Here is a 21416-nt window from a genome sequence, read left to right on the forward strand (position 1 = left end):
ACACACACACACACACACACACACACACACACACCACTAGCAGTCATTCCCAGATTTTTGTTCATTTGTTTGTTTGAGACATTGCCTCACTACGTGGATCCAGGCTAGCCAGAAGTTTACTATAGTTTACTATCTCATGATCCCCCTGCCTCAGTCTCCCAAATACCAGAATTTAGGCTCCATCTTGAAGTTGGAACAAAAGCATTATCGGTTGTAGAAAGAGCTCTGGAGACCATTTATAGATGGCCAAACTGAGGCCAGGAGAAGGGAGGGGACTTACCCCAGCCACACACAACACCAGGTCACAGACCTCCAAACCCAGCCTTGGCCCCTCTACTGCCGGCTTCTGTCCCAACACCTCTCTTGACCCTTTAGTTTTGTGCTGTGTCCCCCTTTGTCATCTCTGTCCCCACAGGCCGCTCTCTGCGTCTCTTTCTTTCTCCTGGACCATACCCTACAGATGCCTTGGTGTCCATTTTCCCTCTTGTCAGACCCAGTTTGGAATAATTTGGAACGTAATTACTGAGGAATTAGCAACATGAATCCCAGCAGTTGCCACCCAGTGTCCCCAGGCTCCCAAAAGGGACCTTGCACACTGAGCTCCTCACCCCCCACCTCCTCTCCCAGGACTATCACTTCTCAGGCCATTTTTCTGCGGAGGCTGTGGCTGCCCCACCCCTACCTGCCCTCCAACCCCCTGCCCCACCCCCACCCCCAGCACAGCTAAGGCCAGGTTCATCTTTGCCAATTAATTATTGAACGGTTTGTTTCACGCCAGGAGGTGATAGGAGAAGGAAAAGCCGCCTGTTGTTAAGTTGGCACCTTAATTACACACGCGCACGTGTGCGCACATGCATGCACCACAGTGAGTGCATCATGTGCCCCCTGAGGGTGGGGAGAGGGAGCAAGGTTGAGGCCTGACTGTGTGGTCCTGAGTCGGATCCCTCTCTGCATTGCTCTGCATTGTGCTGCACGGGCCCAGTCATACGTCCTTCTCAGAGTCCAGCCGCAACAGAGAAGGGGACACAGAGAACTAAACAGGGTCATAGAAGTGGTGAGGCGAAGGTGTCTTCACAACTCTCCTGAGTTTAGGTGGTATACACGAGACTGTGTCTGAGAACCTCTGTCCCATCCATCCACGCACCCCATTGCCTTTCGTACCATGCCTCTCTGCCCTCTCTTCTGCAGACTCTGGTCCCCTTTGTACCCCTACACAATGTCGGGCACCCCTTGGCCTCAAGGGCCTTTGCACCAGTGGCTGAGTAGAATTGGGGAATCCATCCATTGCTCCTGCAGGTAGAGGTCCAGCATTGCCTTTCCCAAGAGCCTTTGGGGCAAGGGGTGGGGCAGCGGTTTCGAGACAGGGTGTCTCTGTGTAGCCTTGGCTGTCCTGGACTCGATTTGTAGCCCAGGATGATCTGGAACTCGGAGCGATCCACCTGCCTCTGCCTCTGCCTCTGCCTCTTGAGTTCTGGGATTAAAGGTGTGTGCCACCAAACCTGGCCGCCCCAAGGCCTTTTAAATAAACATTGTAACTGTCACCAGTTTCACCAGTTTCTGTCCGGACTCCCACCACCTCCAAGAGAATTCATTATATTCGAAACTGTTTTTACTTACATGTTATTCTGTGTCTCTTAGCAAAGTATAAGGTCCGGAAGGTTTGGGAATTTTTGTGTCTCACCACCACCACCTCCCTCCAAACCCTGTCTGTGTCACCAGCAATGAGACCTGTGCCTGGCACAAAATAAACGCAGTTAATCATTGCCATCTGAATGAGTGAAGGAGAGGATGAATGAATGAAAAGCTATTTGTGTGCGATCCCCTAAATGCAGGAAGATCCGGGAGGATCCTTTCCCCAGAACGGGGCTCACAGTGGACCAGGAATTTGGGGCAGATTCTTGGTAGAAATAGGGGTCCCCTGCCCAAAGAAGAAACTGCTGGAAAAAAGTCATTTTAAAAGGCGAGAGCTCCTGTTGATTTCATGTCTTTGCATGCCTCGGGGCTAGCAGGTCTGGCGTGCCCCTCCATCAGTCTCTGGCAGATTGATCCCCACCTCCCTCCTCCCGACTCTCCCCAGGGAGGGGACAGGAGCAGGAGAAGTTGCAGACACTTTGATTAACTCCCCAGCAAGAGTCCCCACGTCTGTGTCTTCCTCTTATCCCCTCCCCGCCCTCCCAGGCAGTAAACGGGGACAGTGCGCTGAGGCTGGAGGATGGGCAGGGGCGCTGCAGGGGGAGGGACGCGGGAACCACGGCTGTGAGTGGGTGGAGGAAAAGGACTTCGGTCCTCATCTCCTCGATCTGGGGTTCTGCTGCCTTCACTCCAGGCCTGAGGGGTTGAAGCCGGAGTGGGCCGCAAAGCTCCAGCTTGCTGTCCCTTCCTTGGCCCCTCACCCTCTCCTTCAAGCTGGGCTCCCCACCCCGAAACGATCATGGTGATTTTTTATTTTTTTTATTTTTTATTTTTTTTTCCTTTAGAGCCAGTTTTCCCCCAAATCTCTGGAGATACTGGGAGCTGCTGTTTCCATGGAAACCTATCCACCAACCTCACGGAGGTGGAGTTGGGCGGCCGCCCCCGCCCCTCCGCCTGCGCAGCCTGGCTCTAGCCCGCAGGGGGCCCAAGTTGCGAATCACCCCGCCCCCCCCCTCAACGTCCCCAATGGGGCTCCAGACTGAGCAAGGCGTGTATTTGGTTTTGGGCCCGGCCTGGGACCAGTACCAAGCAGGTCAGAGGGAGATGGGGCTGTTAGAAGCAGGTGGGGCAGGCTCCAGGTTCTCAGAGCATTTTTTCCATCCCAAACCACGGACAAGGAGCCACCCCAGTCACCTCAGCCAGGGACCAGCCCTGGGGCTGAGTTTTTTTTTGTTTTGTTTTCTTAAAATTCTTCAGAGCTCCCATTTACCTCTGGTCTGGGGGTGGGGGGAGGTTTCCTCATTTCTAATGTCACTCTATCTGAATTCCTCAGGGCCCAGGCATTCAGAATGTAAATGATAAAACCCACAAAATAAATAAATAAATAAATAAAAATAAAATAAGCAAAACTCTATGCAACTCAGGTGAGAAAGAAATTGATCCCCAGGAACCAAAAGAAGTTTTTAGAACCTACCCCCCTGGTGGGGGAGGGGGCGCTGGAAGCTTGAAAAAGCAAGCTCAGAATCTGTCCAAAAAGACTGGCTGGAGAAGGGCGGGGCAAGGGGGGGGCTCCCCTCCCCAGCAAGGAGACACTGTCCCCTCAGAAGGCCAACCAGGCCCTTCCGCACAAACATATCATTGTGAAGGTCCTGTACTTCACATAGCTCCCTTCAGGTGCCCATCCTGGGCAAGGGGATGGCGGAGGCAGTTTTTCTGGGTGACAGAATGTCTTTCTGACTGTCAGTGGTGGTGACATGAATCGATGACTGTTAAAATTCATAAAACCGCGCAAAAATGAGGTCGATTTTTACTGAATGTTAATTTTAAACATAAGGTCCCAGCCCCGGGCCCCCTTCCTCCCCAAATCCTCCAGGTGGCCAAGACGGATCATGTTCCAGAAGACAAGAGTGACCAGCCACATTCAGAGGACTCTCTGCACCTATTTGCCCCCCCACTCCTCCCCCCCAAGAATGGGTTGTGGCTTTGCCTCTCAGCCAGATTCCCTGAGGCAGGAGGATTTCCAGTCAGAGGCCAACCTAGACTACAAGAAGACATTGTCTTAACACGAAGCACAGAGGCAGGTTCTGGGTACGGGTCCAGGCAGAGAGATGGCTGCTTTGTGGGAGAAGCACTTGGGTGTTCCTAGGCTCCTGAGAGAAAGCCCTCCCACAGTGAAGACCCTGCTGCAGCCAGAGCATGGGCTCCAAAGACATACAGACAGTTCTGGCCAGTGGGCATGATGGTGGCCGTGCCCGTGAGCTGTTGGAGCACACAGCCGCACACACTTTGGGAGGACATGGGTCTTAGGATTCTGCTTCAGTCTGCCTGCCTGTGATGTCACTGCTTACCTGCCACAGGGGCGTGACCCTGCCCTGGCCATATAAAAGACACCCTTCCTGTGGCACGTGTGCTCTCTCTCTACCTCTCACTACTTGACTTTTCCCTCTCTCTCTCTCTCTCTCTCTCTCTCTCTCTCTCTCTCTCTCTCTCTCTCTCTCTCTCTCCACGTGCGTCTCCAGAGACGGTTCCTGTAGCCCCTTATTAAACCTATTTAGTGGATCTGTTGTGTGGTGTGATTCCGTCCCTCTGTACGGCTCCACCATTGACCTCTAACCTCTGCTGCTCACTTTTTAACAATGGGGCCATAGGGGACGGAGGGAATGCTGTTCTGGAGGGGGCAGGATGTTGGAACCTGTCTATCACAGGGGGGCCTGCGACACTCACGTCTCTGCCCTTGACTCTTCCTCACGTCTTCCTCCTGTCTCTGTCCACTTCTCCAGGCTGGCTTCTCTGGTAATCTGTCTTCTGCCCCACCCTCGTCAGCTCATCTGTCTCCCTCCCTTTGTGGCGCAGTAACTAGCCCAGGAAGGGACACTGGGAGCCAAGGGGGGGGGGGTGTCAAGCTCCCTCACTTTTTCATTAATGTGTGTGCAGGCCCATACACATATGTTTGTATAAAGGGCAGAATCAGCAGCATTCAGTTTTCCTTTATCACTTTTCACCTTTTTTTTTTTTTTAAGACAAGGTTTCTCATGAAACCCAGAGCTCACCATTTCAGGTAGACTAGTGAGCTAGCCAGCTCCCAGAATCCTCCTGCCTCTGCCCTATCCCACAGTGCTGGAGTTATAGACAAGTGCCACGATGCCAGCCTTTTATGCTAGGTAGGAATCAAACTCAAGTCCCGATGTTTTGTAAGCAGATACTTCACCCCTTGAACAATCTCCCCAGACTCAGTGTCAAGAACTTAGTGACCCTTCATGTATGCTCAGAAAAGGGCTGAAAGTGGGCGGGGACCATCTGGGCCCTGGCAAAGCCATGAGGCTCAGCAGGTCCCAAGTTAACTGGGATGGGACCGTTCGCTCCATCTCTTTCCTTGTTTTTTCAAGCTCTATCTTAAGTAGACATGGGGGGGGGGGCAGCGAGGCAAGGGAGCATGAGAGTTTTGCTACCCAGGGGTCTCAAACGAGAGAGGAGGAAGAGACAGGGGTAGGAGGAATTCTCCTATTTCTACCCCTACAAACTGGTGTGAAGTCACAAGTCAGTCTCTTAGTCTGTGAAATGGGTACAGCAGCAGTGACCTCAAGGCCTGTTTGTGGTCATCAAATGGGTTAGTAAAATACCAGGAGGGACCCTGTGTGCTTCGGGGGGGCTCTGTCAGGATGGAGAGAACCTAGCATCACCGATTCCTGTGATCACGTAGCCCCAAGTCGAGCCCTGGGAAAGGCTCGCCGGCATTCCCGACGCCGTGAGAGCCTCTGCATACTTGACCCCACAGAGAAGCATATAGTGGCAGAAGAATGAAGAAGGCTGTGGAAACACAGACTGTTCCTTTCCCGTCTGAAAGGAAAATTTCTACACACTCTTTCACAAGTGCTCACACTAGTAAATGACACTACGCATCTGTGACCTTCATTAGCACAATCCAAGCTCAGGTTCTGCCATCTGGGCCTGCAGTGACACCCCCCTGATCTTCTCCACTGTGGGGTCTTGGAGCTGGTTCTGGTCTTGGTGCTGTGAGCGGGAGAGTGGTGTCATTTCCGGACCCAGCCCTATCACTCCTGGCGTGAGACCCTCCAGAGCCTGTCTGGCAGAGAAGAGATGGCTGTCTGTCAGCCAGTGTCTTGAGGTAGCCCCTTCCTGGCCAGGTATAAGATACACTAGGAGTAAGAACCCACACGGAGCCGGCCGTGGTGGCGCACACCTGTAATCCCAGCACTCGGGAGGCAGAGGCAGGCGGATCTCTGTGAGTTCAAGGCCAGCCTGGTCTACAAAGCGAGTCCAGGACAGCAAAGGCTGCACAGAGAGACCCTGTCTTGAAAAACCAAATAAGAAAGAAAGAACTCACATGGTAGGGGCTGGGAAGATGGGCAGCTCACAACTGCCTATGACTCCAGCTCCAGGGAGTGCATAATCCTCTACTAGCCTCTGCAGGAACCTGCACGCAGGTGCACATAGCCACACACAGGCACACAAAGTAAAAATGTGTGTGTATGTATGTATATTACATACATGTGTATGATATATAGATATATATCTCAAAACCTTTCCCAATATATACCTTACATAATTAGACTATCCATTTTGTGTTTATATATATATATATATATATATATATATATATATATATATATTGCAAAAAAACAAAGAAATAAAAAGTGACTCACTTCAGTGATTTGAAGTCCTCAGGGACTAGGGAGACTCTTGGGATTTTTTTGTTTTGTTTTGTTTTGTTGGTTTTCTGAGACAGAGTTTCTCTGTGTATAGCCCTGTCTGTCCTGAACTCACTTTGTAGACCAGGCTGGCCTTGAACTCACAGAGATGTGCCTGCCCCTACCTCCCCAAGTTCTGGGATTGCAGGCACATGCCACCACATCCTCTCAGGGAGATTCTTATTAACTCAACATGGCCTAGTGGCACCAGCAGTGCAAAGGAAAAAACTGTTACTGATAGTCCCAAGCCCCTTCCCAATATTACATAAATGGAATATCCATTTTTCTTTCCTTCTCCTTTTATCGCTTTTTCTCCCTATGTGATTGTAGCAGTTGGGGTTTGTGTGGCCACAAATGTCAGATAACTCAGAATCACAATGACTTAAGCAGATACTCACTTTAGTTTCTTGTGTGACAGTGTCCAAGAAGTAAACAGTCTAGAGCCAAAGCTGTGATTCCCATGATCCAGAGCTCAGCCACCTTCTTGTGGGTGACTCTGCCATTCTCAACAGATGACTTCCTCCCAATGGTTCAAGATGGCTACCAAGCCTCAAACTATGATGTCTGCCTTCCAGGCAGCTTGAGGGAGGAAGACACCAGGAATGGCGTACTTTATCTCTGTTGCTGCAGTAGGTCACATCTGAACTGTGCTGTTCCCTGGGACTGTCCTGTGTTTAGCCCATTGGCCAGGACTTCGTCACAAGGCCACACTTAGTTGCAAGGGATGCTGGGAAATGGAATGTGTGTTCTGGGCAACTGTGTGCCCTGCTGATGTTTTTGCCAAGGGGGAGAGAGACAGATCCAGGGAGGCAGCTGGTGGCTGCTGCTGGCAGGGTACCACTTGCCTCACACGTGGGTTCTGTGGCAGGATGACTGGTTTGGACCTTTTCCAATTTATTTCACATTCCGGGTAGCCATATTAGTGAGAATTGCTTCTCTCCATTTGTGCTATTTCGTTAGGATTTATTTCCAAATGTGTGACAACCTGCCAGGTTGAAGGGTGTGACTCGTTCTCTCTGGCAGGAGCTGTGGACCAGTCTCTGGAGCAATGGAGCAGCAAGGTTTGTCTCTTCCCAAGGTTGTGTTGCCTGCCTGCCTTCTCCATCTTCCCTCCTTCTGCCTCTCCTGTCTTCCTTCCCTTTTCTCCCCTGACTTCTTTCCTTTCTTAAAAAGTTATTTATGTATTTTATATGCACATGTATTTTATCTGTCTGCATGTCTGTGCACCATGTGCATGCAATGCCCACAGAAGCCGGAAGAGGGCCTTGGGTCCTCAGTAAATGGAGTTAGGGTGGTTGTGACGGGCCGTGTTGGTACTAGAAACCGAGCCCAGGTCCTCTGCAAGAGCAGCAAGCGCGTTTAGTTGTTTGGTCATCTTTCCGAACCTCTTCTCTTTTTGAAGCAAGGTTTCACTTTGTAGCTTAGGCAGGCCTCTGGCTATTCCTGCCTGAGAGGCTGGGGTCACAGGAGTGAACTATGCTGGGACTATGCCCATACCCTACTATTTTTATCTATTTTGTTTACTTGGGGTTTTGCTTGTTTGCCTGTTCTATTTTCTTTGTCTTTGGAACAGTCTCGTGTAGCTCAGACTGGACTGCCACTTTCTGTGTAGCCAAGCATAACCTTGAATTCCTGATTCTCCTGGCTCCCTCTCCCAAATTACAGAATTTCAGGTAGGTTGGCACCATTCTTGATTTGCTTGCATTCCTTTTTGCCAATGTAACAGGTGTGTGAAGGCTGTTTAATTTTTTAAGCTTAAACTTACATTTATTTATTTGTGGGGGGAGGGGTATGGGCATGCCGTGGGGTACAGATGGAGGTCAGATGGAGGCCAACCTTTGGGGTTGGTTCTCGTCTTTCTTTCTTTCTTTCTTTCTTTCTTTCTTTTTTTTTTTTAATTATTCAAGACCTTTATTAACAGGTGCTTGCAGTTTGTTGACTTCTTTTTCTTTTTTGAAAAAATCAAGTTGTAAACTTTTATTACAAATTAAAAATGAAGTTCTTAAAAATCTCAACTTGACCAGATATGAAACAATTTAAAAACCAGTAAAGGTGTATTGAGAAAAACCAGGCCTTTTTTTTTTCCCTTAAAAAACACGTTTGTCATGACCAAAAAGAGACATCTTTAGGTAAAAATAATAAAAGCCCCATGCTGCATAGATAATGCAGATGGTTCTACTGTATCTGGTCAACGGGCAAAAAGCAAGCACTTCAGGTCTTCAGCTCCAATCTTTGTTCATTTCTTATTGCTGGAATTTCATATTCATTTCTTCTTGTTGGATGACCAAACCGGATGATGGTAGAGATGGTAAGCCGGCATTTACCCTGGCCCGCCCTGCTCAGCCTCGGGAGCGGACGGATTCTCAGCTGGGGTTCTCGTCTTTCATTATGTGGGTCTCAGGGATTGGACTCAGTTCCTCAGGCTTGGCAGTAAGTGCCCTTACCCGCTCGGCCATCTCGCCCTGCCGAATGTCTAATTTTGTGTCCGTTGATAGCTAGCTGAGATTTTTGACCTGGGCTAATTTCCAATCTATGTAGTCTCGAAGAATATCCAATTTTTGTTTCCAATTAGAAGGAAAATTCAGATCCTGGAGAGCTAGGGTGTGGGAGATGGAGTCACAGGGCAGTTGGGCCAGAGCCCATCCTGGACCTGGCTGACCCATAAGCCAGTGCTCACGTACACAGGGCTATTTTAAGTAACAAAGTGGGGATGCGGTCATGTGGGGTGTCACCGAGAAGATCAGTGCATGGGAAATTGAGGCTCACCTTAGATGGAGCTTGGTCTAACTCGACCTCTTTCTCTCCCAGTCCTTACGTGTGCTCCCCATCAATAGATGAACCCAGAAAACAGACACTATGAGCAAGAGAGGAAAAGGAGACCCAGTAGGTCTGAGTCCACACTACCTTCTCATCCCCCAAGATGCTGGGTGACATAATAGCACCAAGAGGGTACAGTGGTGTGCTGAGAGGTCTGAGGACCACCTGCCGTCCCTCACCAAGCTCAGCTCCCCTGACCCTCGTTCACCCGTGTCCACACGCCCCTCCTACTCTATATCTGCTGGATACTCAGAGTGACTCCGCTACACTCTGGCAGCAAGGGTTATGTTTATCTTTGTTTCTCTCAGAAAATGAGTATCACGGACTCTACTTCAGGGTCAAATTGGGTCACTCATGACATCTGGCGTCCTCTAGTGCCTTTTCAGTATGAGCACAGAAACAACAGAGGGGGTGTCACTTTCTCGGGGTCCCCTGTGGCTAGTGGCAGAGCCACAGCAGAGACCTGGCTGCAGTTTTATTCTATTCTTTATGGTTTTCAGTTTGATTTTTTTTGGGGGGGGAGTTTGTTTGTTGTTTTGTTTGTTTGTTTGTTTGTTTTTGCGGAAGGGTCCCATGTATCCCAGATTGCCCCCAGACTTGCCAAGTAACTTGTAGCTGAGGATGACCTTGAACTCCTGATGTCCCTTCCTCCGCTTTTTGAGTGCTATAATTTATAGACATGAACCTCCAGACCCCATGATGCAGTTCTACTTTATCGGGCTCCCATCGGGGCCCTGGTTGTTAGCAGGAGAGACTTGTCTCCTTGGGCCTCCGAATGGAGCATGAGCCTTGAGTAGGTGTGGAGAGCGTGGCCCACACAGGGTTGCCTTGGAGAGTGGCTGCTCTTCTATGTGTGTCTGAAGGGAAGCTGGGGACCAGGAGGGGAGCCCCCTAGGAGGGGAGCCCTCGATGGCTTGCCATGGGTTGGCAGTACATGTGCTATAAAAAAACCAAGGTACCAGCTGCGTCCTTAACCTCAGCAGAGGTGAAATTCCAGCAGGCTTGCATATGGAATTTTCCACACGAATGATGGGGGCCAGTTTGGGAACTCAGGACACCCTCCGCTAGGTCAAGGAGGGAGGAACTGGCAGAGAGAGGGCCGAGGCAGGGAGAGCTTGCTTTAAAGAGAGCTGTAGCCACCGCTACAGACCTCAACTTCTACCTACAAGAACCGCCATGCTGAAAGAGGCAAGTGTAGCATGGGTGGGCGAGAATGGGGAGAAATACAAGCCATCAGCTACCCTGACACACACATGCCATCCCAGCACTCAGGAGGTGGGGGCAAGAGGATACGGAGTTCAAGGCCAGCCTTGGCTATGTGACAAGTTTAAGGCCAGTGTGGGTTACGAGAGTCCCTGTCTGTATCAGCTACTTTCCCTGTCGCTGTGATGAAAAATGCTTGGACAAAAGCAACAGCTTATGGGGAAAAGAGCTTATTGTGGCTTACAGTTCTAGGGGGGACACAATCCATCCTGGTGGAGAAGCCATGACAGCAGAAGCCTGAGATGGTGGGTCACATTGCATGTCCCAGAGAGGGCGAATGCTGGTGCTCAGCAATGATGGGTCACATTGCTCACAAAAGCAGGAACCAGAGAGGGATGATACTGGTGCTCAACTCACTTTGTCCTTTTTATACAGGCCAGGAGTCCAGCCCAGGGAGTGGTGCCACCCACAGTGGGCAGGTCTCTCACCCCAATTAAGCAATCCTCCCAGACAAGCTGAGAGGCCTATCTCCCAGAGGACTGAGGGATTCTCCTCCAAGGGATAAGAATGGAAGATTTGTGTCTGCGCGCGCGCGAGCCCAGCAGGATTGCCTAGGCAGGCTCGGCTCACAACAGCCCAAAGCAGAAACAGCCCAGATACCCAGTCCTGATGGAAGCTGAGCAATGTAGAGCATCCACTCAGAAAGCGCAACAGCGACATGGGCCATCCCCCAGGCAAACTCCAAAGCACCAGGCGCCATGAACCAATCATCAAGGCAATAATCTACCCACTAAATTTAGCAACGGTATGAGGCCAGAGTGGGCAGACCTATAGGGCAGAGCACAGATCAACAGCGCCTGGAGCTAGGGAGTGGGTGGAGGTGGGGAACGGGGAATGGAGCCTAATAGATGCAGGCTTTCTTTGGGGGAAGTAATGGAAATGTTCTAAAATTAATAGCAGTGGTGTTTGCACTGCTCTGAATATAGTTTGAACAACAATTGAGCTGCTCGCTTTAGGATGGTGACATTTATGGCATGTAAAGTGCAAAGCTTTGGCTTTTGTTTAGAGGCCCCAGGAGCGGGGCTTATCTGAGAGAGCAGGAGACAGTTACAACTTGCTGTTTCTGCTGGGTCAGGGGAAGATGCTGTCTTGGTTTCTTCCGTTGCTGAGATAAAAATACCTTGACAAGAGTAGTTTAAGGGGGCGAGGGTTCATTTTAGCTTGAGGGTCAAGGTACAGTCCATCGTGTCAGGACAGCAGGAGCTTGAGGCTGCTGGTCACAACCACAATCAGGAAGAAGGGAGTGATGGACGCATGCTGTTCACGGCCCTCTCTCCATGGACACAGTTCAGGGTCCCAGACAGGGAACAGCCTCAACCACTATGGGTGAGTGGTGAATCCTACTACCTCAGTCAACATAATCCAGACACACACACACACACACACACACACACACACACACACACACACGGAAAGAGAGACACAGACAGAGAGACAGACATAGAGAGAGACAGACAGACAGACACACAGAGACAGAGAGACAGACATAGAGAGAGACAGACACACAGACACACAGACACACAGACACACAGGGAAAGAGAGACACAGACATAGAGACAGACAGACACATACACAGAGAGACAGACAGAGACAGAGAGACAGACACACACACACAGGGACAGAGAGACAGACATCGAGAGAGACAGACAGACACACAAAGACAGAAAGACAGACAGACAGACAGACACACACACACACACACACACACACACACACACACACACACGCAGTGACAGACAGACAGACACACACGGAAGAGCGAGGGGAGACAGAGGCTTATCTCCCAGATTTGAGAGTCTGTCAAGTTGAACAGTTCATACTATTCATCTCCAAATCCCTGACCAAACACATTTGAAAGCAAGTATGAGTTCATCACACCGATTAGATACACAACACCTTGCTTTAAAGTCCTTGTCTAATCTTGCCCACCTTGCTGGTGACTCAGAGCTGACAGAAATCAGTTTTGAAAAGACCTTGACAGGTCAAAGTATAGAATCATAAAAAAAGACTTGAAGTAAATCTTGTATTTACAATCCAGACTAGGGTGGCGGGGGTGTATGTGAGGAGTTAAGAGAACTCAGTGGAGAAAGATCTGGTTTAGTCAACAGGATGTATTCTACTTTAGATTACATTAATAGAAGCAGAAGAAAGGGTGGAGAGACGGACGGCTCAGCAGCTGTGAGCCGCTGCGTCAGAGGACCCAGGCTAAGTTTGCTATGCGGTGGCTCACAACCACCTTTAACTCCAACTCCAGGGAACCAGACGCCCTCTGCTGGCCTCCTTAGGCACTGCACTCATGTGCATAAACACTCACAGGGTCACATACCTCTATACACATAATTAAGAAAAAAACCTTTTCTGTGGGTGAAGAGTTAACTCCCCCACTGTGTTCTCTTCTCAGCTGCATGAAGATGCCACCTCAAGAGAAACTGGCAAGAAATGTTAACAGACTGAGAACCATATCAGATGAGAACAGCAGAAGTAGGTGAGGCCATTACAGCTGTCACACCTAAGGGCTCGCTCTCTGCCATCCTTCAGGGATAAGCCAGGACCATGCGTGTAAGTTACAGGGCGGGGGGGGGGGGGGCAGCTCAGCTCTCACCCAAGGAAGGAAACCAGAACTGACTGTTGACAAAATGGAGCACCTTGGAAAGAAATCACACCAGCTAACGTTTATTGAAAAACAAATGAAAGACCCTGGATTGTATTTGCTTATTTTGAATCTGCGATACATTCCCATGGCCTTGCATGCAAAACAACACAGAAAAGTATGTGGAAACAGGCTGTGTTCCCCACACTCAAGTTTCTCCTCCGTGTCTCATTTCCACATACAGGGACACTTTTTAGATACTTCCAGGGGCTGGAGAGATGGCTCAGAGGTTAAGAGCACTGGCTGCTCTTCAAGAGGTCCTGAGTTCAATTCCCAGCAACCACATGGTGGCTCTCAACCATCTGTAATGAGATCTGATGCCCTCTTCTGGTGTGCATGAAAACAGAGCATTCATATGCATAAAATAAATAAATCTTTAAAAGTACTTCCAAAGCCTCTAGAGGCAAACGCACACACATTTCTATACCCTTCCTTTTAAAAGATTTATTTCTATTATTTTAAATGTGTGTGTGTGTGTGTGTGTGTGTGTGTGTGTGTGTGTGTGTGTGTACACAGGAGTGCAGGAGCCTGCAGACCTGAAGAGTCGGATCCACATGGATCTGGAGTTTTAGGCAGTTGTGACCCCCTGATGTAGATGCTGGGAATTGAACTCAGGACCTTTGCAAGAAGGCTGACTTTCTAGTCCCCCCCCCCTTCCCTTTTTATAGAAGACACAATACAACACACCGTGTCTTTCCTTCAAGTTGGTATTTTCTATGTACCTAGTATGATCCTCTTTTCTGTTGGCCTGATTTTCTGTTAAACCCATACAGTTAGCTAGTTAACTAGTCAGCTAATAAGCTGGTAGCCCAGGCTAGCTTTGTTGAATACCTCCTAGCTTGAGACAGGGGCTTATGTAGCCTAAGCTAGCCTTCAGCTGCTAAGTGGCTAAAGATGACCTTGAACTCCTGATCCTGCTGCCACCACCGCCACGCACTGGAATTACATGTGTTGGCCATCAAGGTATATGCAGCAATGAGGACAGAAGCTATGGCCTCGTGCACCAAGGCAAGTGTCCTGCCAACCAAGCCACGCCTCCCAGCCTAGACCTTGTTGGATTCTTAATTTCATTATTTTCATTTTCAGTTTTACAATTTCCATTTCATTTCATTCTTTTTGTTTTGTTTTTTGTTTTTCAAGACAGGATTTCTCTGTGTAGCCTTGGCTGTCCTGGACTGTGTAGCCAGGCTGGCCTTGAACTCACAGTGATCTGCCTGCCTCTGCCTCCCAAGTGCTGGGATTAAAGGCATGTGTCACCATGCCTGGCCCATTTCATTATTTTTAAAGATTCTAATTCTCTGATAGAAGATTACAGTCATATCTTTCCACCCATTTTTTTTTCTGGTTTCTTTTTTTTTTTTTTTTTTTGCGTTTTTTTTTTATTAATTTATTCTTGTTACATCTCAATGGTTATCCCATCCCTTGTATCCTCCCATTCTTCCCTCCCTCCCATTTTCCCCTTATTCTCCTCCCCTATGACAGTTCCTGAGGGGGATTTCCTCCCCCTGTATATGCTCATAGGGTATCAAGTCTCTTCTCGGTAACCTGCTGTCCTTCCTCTGAGTGCCACCAGGTCTACCCCTCCAGGGGACATAGTCAAAGGTGAGGCACCAGAGTATGTGAGAAAGTAATATCCCACTCTCCACTCTACTGTGGAGAATGTTCTGACCATTGGCTAGATCTGGGTAGGGGTTTAAAGTTTACAGCCTGTATTGTCCTTGGCTGGTGCCTTAGTTAGAGTGGGACCCCTGGGCCCTTTTTCTGGTTTCTTGAACATACAAGTCATAGATGATTAAAATCCTTAAAAATCTAGATAACTGTGGGTCTGTTTCTAGTGTCTACTTTTTAAATATTTCTTTATTTCCTGAATACTGGACATTTTACACCTCACTGTATGCCTAGGTTCTGGAGACTGAACGCAGGTCTTCAGCCCCTTGCAGCAAGCACCTGTTCCCACTAAGCCATCTTCCCAGGCCTGTCCCACACATTTTCCATTGGTGTATTGAGATAGATATTGATAAATGGAAAAAAATCTCTTCTCCCACTAGGTAGCATCATGACAAAGTCTCTAATCCGTACAGCAATTCTGAGAGTGCCTATACTTTTCTTATTCTGTGTCTATTTGGTTTGGCTTACTTTCTCTTTAAAAACAAAACAAAACAACATACTGTGTTTATGTAATACTAGTGTGTGAGAGATGTGGCCATGGGGTTGTGTGCTTGACACAGCTAAAATTCCTTCACAGGAAGAGACATAAACTATGTCTTCCCCCACTCCCAGGGTCCCAGTGACAAAAGACCCGATCCCACCAGACTTCCCTTACAGAACATAGGTGAGGAGTTAGCTACAGGGGTGCGGGACGAGGGCTTCCCAATATCTGAATAGAGAGAGCCGGGTGCCCTAGCCTTCCCCAGCCTGCAGGCTCTGAGCCCTCCTGGAGACCACATACAATTAAGGCGGAGTTGCGTCACAGGTGGTGGGGAGCGGCTCAGGTGAGGGTCATGTGACCCTCCCACCCCTCCATGAGGCCTGTAAACAGTCAGCAAACCCGACTGAGATCGTGCTTTTGCAAAGGGGGCACAGCTGAACTCCCCAAGATGGCGGTTGCTTGGCTCAAAGGCTTGTCACACACAGCGGCGTCAGAGGAAACCTTTGTAGGATTGAGTCTCTTCTTTTTGCCTTTATGAAGGGCGGCTGTCCGGACGAGTGCTTTTACACACTGGGCCATCTTGCTGACCCCAGTTGATTTCTTGAGACAGGGTCTGTGGCAGCTGTTTTTGGTTGTCAACTTGGCTACATCTGCAGTTAACTCAAACCCCAAAATGGAGGGACACACCTGTGAGGGATTCGTTTGCTTAATTTGAAGTGGGAAGATCCACTTCTAATCTGGATCTTTGAGGCGGGAAGACATGCTTCTAACCCAGATCTTTTGAGCTGGGAAAACCACCCCGCTGGGTGCTTATATAAAACCGTGGACGATGGAAGCTTTGCCCTTTGCTAGAGAGTCCCTTCCTTCTCCAGGACTAGCGCTTCCGTCTTCAGGATTCCAGTGCACACTGGGGCCCAGCTGAGACATCATCCCGCCTCATGGACTGAACACCTGAGACATCCGCCTCATGGACTGACCACACCTGCTGGATTCTTGGACTTTTGGCCAGCCACTATTGGATTAGCCGGGCCACACCCTGTAAGTCGTTGTAATAAATTCCTTTTCTGTGTATAGGGATTTCATCCTACATGCCCCGTTACTCTAGAGAACCCTGACTAATGCGGGGTGCCATGTAGTTCAGACTGGCCGGAACTTACTATGTAGCTGAGGATGACCTTGAACTTCTGATCTCCCCTGCCGCTGTTTCATCTAAGCGCTAGGATTTCACGGGTACACCACCACCATGCCTGGCAAAAGTGTTCTGCGTCTGTTTTACAGTAATGACTATGGAGACCAGAGCATCTCAAAGAAACCCCAGCGGGCATGGATTCGTTTCCAGGTCAGCCTAGCTCCAAAGCAGGAGTGTCCCCTCGACCCTGGGGGCCATCCATCCAGAGTTCTAAGCCAGTGTTGATAAGATATGAGGCTTGCGTAGGTCGGGGGGAGGGGGGGCTGTCTTGGTTCATTTTCGACCACTGTAAGTGACTAGGTTATAAAAATGGAGGTTCCTGTAGCGTGTGGTTCTGGGGGCTCTGGTGACTGTCCTTGGGGTGGTGGGCTTCTTAATCCTCAGTCTTGTTTCCTCCTGGTCACAAGATAAGTACCACAGCTCCGGGCAATTCACCTGGATGCAGCTGTATTCCAGGCAGAAACAGGGAGCTGGCTTTGGTCCTGGGATGTATGCTCCAGGTCTCAGTAGCTTTCCCTGCATCTCTCCGGCCTGAAGTGGGCCACATGCCCACTAATGAACCAATCGCTAGTCAAGCTAGGCAGCATTTCCCTGGCTGGCTTGGACCAGGAATGTTTTGCCTCCTGGGGCCTGAGAGTCTGTCCTCTTCCTCTGACTATTGTCTCTTTCCCAGCAGAGCCCAAAGAAAGATGGGGGGGGGGGCGGGGCTACCATCAGGTGCCCGGCAGGCCATGTTTGCAACAGGCCTGACACCCAGACACCCAGCTGAGGTGGCTCAGGGCCCCTGGGATTGTCATGCCCTCTGTGTCTGTTCTTCAGCCTCCTCCAGGACCCTACTCCCCAAAAGTCCTCTCTTCCAGCTCTGGCATCCTGCCTCAGAAAAAGGCTTCACTCCACTGTCCTTCTCCTAGGCCTCTTTGTTCAGTCTCAGAATTCCCACTGGCCTGTCTCTGCTCATGCCTCTGCCAGCCTGAGTGCTGTCTCTAGGTGAGGGGCATCTCTTCCTCCCATGTGGAAGCCAGTAGGGCATGCTGGGAGCGGATGGTGCAAGGGCAATTGGGGTGGTGGTGGGGGCAGGAAGGCAGCTTGCTTTGGTTCAAGGGTCTGCGTCCCTGTCCCTCAAGCTCCCCCAGGTGAAACTCAGTCCCTGACGTGATGAGACAGGCCGTGGCCGGGTCATGAGGGCTCCACCTGGGAGTGGGGTCTATGCATTTAGAAAAGACAATCTGGCTGGATCTGGGGTCATGCTGGGGGCTGCTCTGTGTGACTCCATCACCTTCCTGTGGCTCCCCATCCTGAACAGTCAGCAGCGCTCCATAGAGGCTTGAGCAAGGTCTTTGGTCCAAAAGGATTCCTTCTTTTTTAAAAAGATTTTGTGTGTGTGTGCGTGCGCGCGCACACGCGCGTGCGCACATATGCGTGCCTGTGCATCTATGCCTGTTCCTGTGCCTGCGTTGGATCCCTTGGGTGCTTGGAGCTGAACTCTGGTCCTTAGGTGCTCTTAACCACTGAGCTATCTATCTCTCTAGTCCTCACGTTTCTTTCTGTCTGGACAGGCAGGCTGGTACATGGAAAGATGCCACACCCTTGCAGGAGGCAGGAGGCAGGAGGCAGGGGAGGTGGGGGCCTTGGGGGGGACCATCCAGAGATGAGCCTGAGCCGGAAAGGACAGAGCGAAGGCTGGGATGGAGGCTTGGAGTCAGTGACCTCCGGACAGGCGCAGGACGGGATCCCTGATGTGCTGTCCACCTCTCATCTCACGTCCTCCAGGGAAAGGCCTGCACACTGTGCTACACACAGTAGGTGTGTTGCATTTGGGGAGCAGGGAGTCCTGCCCGTGGGAGCCCTCAGCACCCCCTTCCTTCCTTCCATCCAGACTCCTCCAAGCAGGAGCACTAACTGTATAGCGAGGAGGAGCCTTGCGAGGCTGAGCCACCCAGGGCTCCAGAGCATCAAACCAGAGAGCCCTCCCCCTCTCTCCAGAGGGGATTTAATTAGGTGCACTAATTACTCACTGGGTGTGAGAGACGGAGATGCAGGCGCCTGTGTGCTTGCAAGCTGAGGATGGCTTCGGGCTGGTTATGCACAGAGAGAGCCACCAAGGGAGAATTGGCTGTACTTCGAGGGAACTGGACTCTGCCAGTGCTTGTCCCCAGCCCTGTCTACCAAGATGGGAAGGCCAGAGGGGGAGGGGCCCAGGGGCACTCAGACACATCACGCACATGCCAACCCTCACACACAAACAGTCACACACTTATCTACGGCCACACCTTCATTCTATTCGCTTACACGTTCATACTAGATACACACGCCCAGTTGACACACACGTGCTCACTTCAGCACTCAAACACATATTCACAGTCACACACACACACACACACACACACACACACCTGCGTTCACACATGCTCTCACAATAAGTCATGGACGCACCCATGTTCACTTGTCTACGTGTGTGCGTGCACACACACACACACACACACACACACACACACACACACACTCGTACACTCAAGTGCAGGAAAAACCATTGGGTTTTACATTTTGTGGGGCTTTGTTTATTTAGTCGCTTTTTCTTGCTTTTGTTTTAAGACAAGATCTCATGTAGCCCAGGCTGTCCTCAAACTTGCTGTGTAGCCAAGGATACCCTTGAACTCCTGACCCTTCTTACTCCTCCTCAGTGCTGGGATGATAGTGCATGCATCAAGAAAAGCGGTGACCATCACAGCTCCGTAGTCAACCCATCTGAACTGTGCTAGAATCTTCTGCTCATCTAAATTCCAGGCTCATAGGCACAGCCCCCACCCCACCACAGAAAATGCAAACCCTTCACCTCACACCGGTCTCTTGGAGACATCCTCTCTCACCCTTTGGCTTTCCCAAAGGGAAAAGAAACTCCTCAAAGCAGAGTGGCCTCGGGAAGGAAGTTCTCCAGTGACCACGTGTCCTGCACAGTATTGGCCGGTGCTGTTTTCAAGGGACAAGGTTATCCTGAGGGAGATCCCTGCAGCCACATACCACGGTCGGCTTATAAAATCAGGGTGAGCTCCAGGGAGTAAAACAAAACAAGAACAAACAAAACAACAACAACAACAAACAACAAAAACCTCTTTGAGGACTGAGTGTGGACCTTTAATCCCAGCATTCAAGAAGTGGGTGGGGTAGGCAGATCTCTGTAAGTTCAAGACCCTGACTTTAAAGAACAGAGAAAGAAAACTCTCTGAGCCTCCTCCTGTGTAACAAGCTCACGCTGTGTCGGAAACAAGTAAAATCTCGTGTCACACATGCAAGCTCAGGGTCTGGAGTGCAGTACGTGCTCAGTTAGGCTAAAACCTACCACAGCTGGGACAAAGTCAGCATTCCCAGAACAGGGTCCTGCCTGGCCTTCGGGCATGGCTGCCTCTTGCCTGCCTTGTCTCAGAAGAAGACGGGTTATTAGGACAAATTTGATCGAAATGACGCATGGATTAGCATGTGCGAGGCGAAGTCTAATTCTGTTTACTGTTCTGGGGTAGCACACAATTATTACAGGAGCTGGGACAGAGTGTTTTTAATAACATTCCTTGTTAAGATTTAATTACAGGAAATTGCATTTTCTTAATCACTGAGAACTCAACTGGCTAGGAAAAGAATCGTGATAATTTTGTGTGTGGCTTATTAAGTTCTTAAGATATTCTTTCTCTTACATTTTTCTTTTATTATACGCTTCTGCTAAGTGCTTTTTAACCCTTGGAGCTGCGGGCACCCCCTGCCTCTCCCACACCAGGCCCTAAACTCATTTGCAAGCTGGAGGTCTCAACCCCAGAACCAAAGTGAGAAGATGCAATGTTAGAATCCAGCTGCTGGGATGGAAAGACCAGCCTCTGCTCTTGTACAGGTCTGAAGTTCGGTTCCCAGTACCCGGATCAGATGCCTCACAACCACCTCCAACAACAGCTCCAAGGGATCTGATGCCTACTTCTGGTCTCTGCAGGCTCCAGCACACACACACACACACACACACACACACACACACACACACACACACACACTTTAAAAAATAAAAAGAATCCACCTGCACGCAGGCCCTAATCCAGGCAGCCTTCCCCTCTCACAGCTACTGACATTGTCTGTGAACTCCTAACTAACAGACTTCCAAATGTCAGGGTTTCCTACCTGGGGAAGGGTGTTTACACCAGAGAGGGGCGGGAATTGGTGGTCACATGCCCTGGTCTCCCTCTTCCCTGGGAGCTATAGGAGACCCTACTTCTGTCACATGGGCCCTGATATCCTTTCTTCGGCACCTCGACATGCTGCCTGTACCCCCGTGGTGTTAATGGCTCATCTAATAAGACCCCTTGCCCCCAACAATCCATCTCAATGCCCCCTTGAACCCTTGACCAGGACTTTTCCTAACCCAAGGAAGTATGTTGGGGAAGGAGGCAGCGTGTTCGCCCAGCCCCATAGTACCTGGACCTCATTCTGGCCTTTCTGGGGACCTTGGCAGGTCAACTTCCTGCCAGAACTCTGTGGGAGCACACGGAAGTGAGCTTTTCACTCACATGCACAGCGCAGGAGTCTGGGGTTTACCCTGTGTCCTGAGACTGAGGGCACACTGCCTGAACTCTGCCTCTACCTGACTGTGTCTTTGGGGCAGGCAGAACCGTAGGGCGTTTCCTCCTCATGGGAGGTTTGGTTTTTTGAGACAGGGTTTCTCTGTGTAGCCTTGGCTGTCTTGGACTCACTTTGTAGACCAGGCTGGCCTTGAACTCATAGTGATCCGCTGGCCTCTGCCTCCCGAGTGCTGGGATTAAAGGCGTGAGCCACCACTGCCTGGGCTCCTTCTGCTTGATTACGCTCCACATGTGGGATTCTGAAGCTGGTACAGAGCTCCACCCTGGGTGCCAAGGCCCTTCCTGCTTCTCTTTCCTCTGTCTCCGTGAGTGCGAGGAGCATGGGAAGACCAGGGCAGGGTGTGGTGGTGGGGGGAGGCGGGGGTCAAGAAGGGCTGCCACTGAGCCAGTGGGA

At 50.1% G+C, this 21416-nt stretch overlaps 1 long non-coding RNA gene across 2 annotated transcripts in view; it reads left to right on the top strand.

The window, feature by feature from the left end:
• The window catches only part of LOC311580575, a 62219-nt gene that overhangs the window by 13587 nt on the left and 27216 nt on the right, over positions 1-21416 (top strand). Inside the window, exons 2-6 of one of the 2 annotated variants that reach the window (XR_014773514.1) lie at positions 7365-7402; positions 7915-8014; positions 10797-11166; positions 12823-12906; positions 16093-16258. This is a non-coding gene — a long non-coding RNA (uncharacterized lncRNA). The remainder of the gene's footprint in view (positions 1-7364; positions 7403-7914; positions 8015-10796; positions 11167-12822; positions 12907-16092; positions 16259-21416) is intronic. The other variant, XR_014773515.1, reaches the window with a different exon arrangement.

This window comes from Acomys minous (assembly GCF_964271855.1).
Source record: "Acomys minous genome assembly, chromosome: 13".
In the NCBI taxonomy this organism is placed as follows: Eukaryota; Metazoa; Chordata; class Mammalia; order Rodentia; family Muridae; genus Acomys; species Acomys minous.